This window comes from Lycorma delicatula, chromosome 1, assembly GCF_047948215.1.
Source record: "Lycorma delicatula isolate Av1 chromosome 1, ASM4794821v1, whole genome shotgun sequence".
Taxonomy (NCBI): Eukaryota; Metazoa; Arthropoda; class Insecta; order Hemiptera; family Fulgoridae; genus Lycorma; species Lycorma delicatula.
The window spans coordinates 155,079,293-155,084,323 of NC_134455.1; the positions used below are offsets into that span (position 1 = coordinate 155,079,293).

Below are 5,031 nucleotides of genomic sequence, written 5' to 3' on the forward strand. Positions count from 1 at the left end.
GAGGCTAACTCTGACACACCTAAGATGCTTTATATGCACTAAAACCGTAAGAAATATTTGGACAGATAGTGTAAACCAAGAATTAATATTTCATAGTATTATATAAAGCGATTAAAATTTACCATCTTCTAAAATGACTAATTTCAGAAAAAAGTTAACGTTTTAACGTAAAGAATAAGAAGTTAACAAAATAAGCGTTTTCGTTAAAAAAAGATAAATTTTAAAGAAGATTTCTGTTCAAATTATGTAGCTCTCAAAATTTTACTTTTAATTCTTTGTATAATGTGTTAATTCCGTCAAACTTAATTAAAAGTGTAGGTTATATAAAAAAGTGGAAAATATTATTTTTGTAAAACATAAGAAAACTAAAAGAAAATTTGTTTTAATATGATTGACCGTAAAAGAAACAAACTGCGGTATATCATTTTGTTTGTTTTAACTATCGTTTCACTTCTTAATATTACGAATACTGAAATGGAACTTCTAGAATATGCATCTATATTAAGTTCATTGAAATAGTCCAATATAACCTAAACCGAATTGATCTCAAAGAAATAGATTGGCGATGGAATATTCTAAAAATTCAGATGGGCGTATTTTTCAAAACTTCCACCCCCGATGAAGGGGCCCTTCAGAGAGGATAGAATTTCCCAAAAGAGGTCCCTCAAAATTTTTGATGGAGAACTGAAATCGGGTCTCAAAATCCGGAGGGCGAATAGTCTGGGTTCACCCGAATTGTATTGGTAGATTACTCGACATTAACTAAAAATTCAGATAACATTGGTTTTACTAAATCATTGAAGAAATGAAATATCACAGACTAAACTTGCTTTACGTTTGTTTTTAGAATGGCTATTTTAAAAGCGCATAAATAGTATTTTTTCAACTCTTTTTCAACTGGCCGTGTTTAAAAAAAGTCTGTTCGTAAGAAACGCAATGCCAAAAAATCGCTTGCTAAAAATACAAGGAATATAGAGAAATAACATAAGATTGTAACTGATAAGGCTCTCTCTGAAATGCTTTAAAATGTATTATTTTTTACCTTAAATTTTCCAACTAATTTGTCTTGATTTTTCGCCTAAAAATATAATAAAATAAGATCCGACATTTAATGTATTCATAATATTCGGTATAAATATCCTAACAGTAATTAATGACGAAAAAAGGAGAGAAATGAAAATGAAAGAAAAGAAAGAAGAAAACTGTCTAAAGATAATTGAATAAATTGATTACCAGAGGAACGTTTTCTAAGAAATAAAATTAGAATCATAGAAATCGGTTTTTTGTTCGGGTTGAATAAATAAAATTGAAAAAATATGCTAGTGAAAGTGAAAAACTGATTATTTTATTTTCTAAGTTGAATAAAAACGATATTAAAGCATAAAAATTAATTATGGTTCATATTTTTAATTAAGTTTTATTAAATAAAATTAACGTTAAAGTTTAAAATTAATTAAAGTTTACAAGGCCACACGATGATTTTACAATAACATGATATATCAAACGTAAAAAGATAGTAGTAACAATTTTACTGGAAAAAACAATCTATAAAAATTCCTTCTTGTCATTAGGCGCCTTACCAATAAACGTCGTCACATGTAACATTCTGTTTCTCAAGATACCGAAAAGATGAGATGATATAAATTCTTCTAAACTAGTAGGAAATAGCAAAGCTTTGGCAAACTGGGAGATGCAACTATTCGAAGAAACAAAAAAAAGAAGTAAAAAGAGAATGCTAGTTTTAACAATTTCAAAAATTTTTTAATCTCTTGAATATATTAAAATATTTTTATACGGCGAATGAAGAATTTGTTCCCTTGCGCTATATAAAAACTGTTGAATAGTGTTTTTACCCTTAAAATTTTCTTAGATCCTAATTAAATTTAAGGAGTATTTAAAAAAAAGTCAATAGATTTTATGTAAGATCAGATAATATACTTTTATTTTTTGAGAATTAAATATCAGTAATAATTTGTTCCCTAGTATCAATGAATAGATGCGTTGAATGACTATAATTAACTTGAAGGAGAAAAAACCCAGTAAAAATTAACTCCCCTATATTCCTTTTTATTTTGGCTGGCACCCTGAAACGCGTTTCGACGGATGATAATAAAATGATTTTTTTTGTATAGCTTGTGAAAAAATGCTATGCCTGACCTGGAGTTGAACCCAGAACTGCCGGATGAAAAACTGAGGCGCTACCATTCTGCCAAAGAGATGGGAATTTAAAAAAAAAATAAGCAAGACAATTGGAATCGCTAAAAACTGCATAAGTATATAACAAATCTGTATAATGTAAATATTTCTTATACGAATCGACAAGATATTATTATAATCGAAAATTTTACTCATATAATTTTTTGGTAATACAATCATTTCATTTATTGTAATTTTTTTTTATTCCTGTTAGAAGATAAAACTGCGTCTCAAAATAAAAAAAGAATAAAAAAAAGTCAACATAATTATTTTATGATTTTGTATGATCTAAGATTTTGCTGCCGTTCTTTTAATTTTAATTTTGATTAACTAAAGCTGCCGTTACTTTTAATTTTATTTTAATACCGTCCAATTTAACGGTCATCTTTTACCGTAGAGAATCAAGTACGTTTAAGCAGTTAGTTTCCTTACGCACTTAAAAGAAAACGTACGCTTTAGGCAACTGTTTTGGGGTTATATAAGTCCAATAAGTATTTTTGTCTAGTGGTCTAGTGGTTAACTCGTCATCGTAAATCAGCTGATTTCGAGTTCTAAGGTTGAAATCCTAGTAAAGGCTACTTTATACGGATCTGAATTCTAGATCGCGGATACCGGTGTTCTTTGGTAGTTGGGTTTCAATTAGGCACACATCTCAGAAATGGTCGACCTGCGACAGTACAAGACTACATTTCATTAACATTCATATATATATATATATATATATAATACTCATTCATCCTCTGAGGTATACCTTACGGTGATTCCCAAGGCTAAACAAAAAAATAAGTCCTTTTTTTTTAAAAAATGACAACTAAGAAAAGTGTGATGTTTAAAACAGTAATAAACTAGAACATTAAAGTTATTGTGAATAAAGAATTATTGCGGTTAAATGAAAAAGAAGAAAGTAAAAGTGTTTTGTTATTTTTCATTAAATCTAAAACCTGAATGATAATTATTTTTCATAGTATAAACAATTTTTTTTATTTAGCAAATACGTACAAAAATAGAGATTACACAGCAGTAAGATGTAGTAATAATGTCCGACAAACAGTATTGACTTAAAGCGCAACTCAGTCAGTTTCTAGTAGCAGTTTTAAGGCGCGAACGGCCCATCGGTCCCATGGTGTAATGGTTAGCACTCTGGACTTTGAATCCAGCGATCCGAGTTCAAATCTCGGTGGGACCTCGTTAATTTTTTTTACCGTGAAATAATCAGAATAATATTGCAAATATTTTTAAAACTAATAACTAATTTGTTTTTATATACTTTATAAAACACAATAAAAAGATACTACTACTGATATAAATAAACGAAAATACAAACTTTGACGTAGCAGAACTTATTAAATATAATATACTAAACAAAAAAAGTTTCTACTTCAGCTTTTAATAAAAACGAATTTTGTATTATCAAAGAAAGGATCTACAAAGCTTTTCAGATCGATTGAAAAAACATCTTGCTTGAATGATTCTGATAGTATTCAAAATGAAGCTTCATCGTAAAAGAAATATTAATTTTTAATTCTAAAAAAAATCTTCAAAAATTAATACATTCTAATTAATTCTAGAAAAACGTTTCACCATTAATTTTTATATTACGCGGAGATTTAATTTAGCTTACCGGTCAAGCGTAAAAGTATAAATTCTTTTCACATAATGCTTTAAAAAACATAATCTAAAATAATATTTAAGTTTTTAAAACTATTTCACTAAACAATTTAAAAACTGTTTTTTAATCCGGTACTGAATAGTGAAATCCCGTTAAAAGTGCACTTACATTTAATCGATTAATACCAGTTTAACCTGTACACTTTAAAAATTAAGCTTAAATTAATCTGCTGTGAAAAAATTATTTTTTCAGCAAGAAGAAAAAAATCAGTCTGGGTCAGTTTCAAGTCAAACAGCGAGTGGATTCTTAAAGTTTTGTTACATGAACCGATAATAAAAATAAATAAATAAAAGAAAAAGTTCCATTCTTCTTGGTTTGATATGAGGTAGATCATGAAATACAGAAAAATATAAAAGCTGCTAATGAAATGCACTTTAGCTTGACAGATACAACTTCTATTCTCAGTACATCGGGGATTTATAATATTTCAAGTACATTTAAAAATAGCTCGATAAAAGCATATGAAAAATCGAAGAACTAGTAAATAAAGGAAAAAAACTACATCAAGTTTCTCTTTAATATTCTTAAATGAAAATGTAAAAAGGCGTTATTTATACCATCTATTCCGGGAGCATTAAAATTTTACAAGACATTCTATAATGGCCATGAACAGGCAGGTAAGGAGATATTATTACAGGGTATGAAACTATTTTTTAAGTACTAAAAAATTTAATGTATTTCATACTTTTTATTGACTGAATATTTATCTAAAATAATTTGGTAAAAAATTATCATTTCGAAAAAAATCAATTTTAACAGTAAGATTCAACAAGTAAAAAAGTTCTTCTATTTTACAAAATTATTTTTTTATTCATTACGGAATTTAACTTCCCAAGGTAGATGCGACTGTTAAGCATTTACTGCGTCAAAAATAATAATATAAACACACGATAAAAAAATGTTAATTCAAAAAACAATGCTCGATAAAATATTCTGTTAATTTTTATTTTACTAGATAGAGTTCAAAAAACTTTTATTTTTCATAAGATTTCAATTACATCCGATAAAGAAGTCGTATTTTAATAAAATACGGCTTCTAATTTATTCTGCCGTATAAGTTACAATTAGATCTATTTAATAATATAATATATATAGAACTACTAGCACTTAAAAAAGAACGTGATGAAATTATTTTTTCTATAAAATTACCACATTTTGTTAGATTA

General features: G+C 27.4%; 1 non-coding gene across 1 annotated transcript; it reads left to right on the forward strand.

Moving 5' to 3' along the window:
* Positions 1–3,310: 3,310 nt before the first annotated feature.
* TRNAQ-UUG (transfer RNA glutamine (anticodon UUG)) lies at positions 3,311–3,382 on the forward strand. The gene has a single exon. It is a non-coding gene; the product is annotated as a tRNA-Gln (tRNA).
* The last annotated feature ends 1,649 nt before the right edge of the window (positions 3,383–5,031 follow it).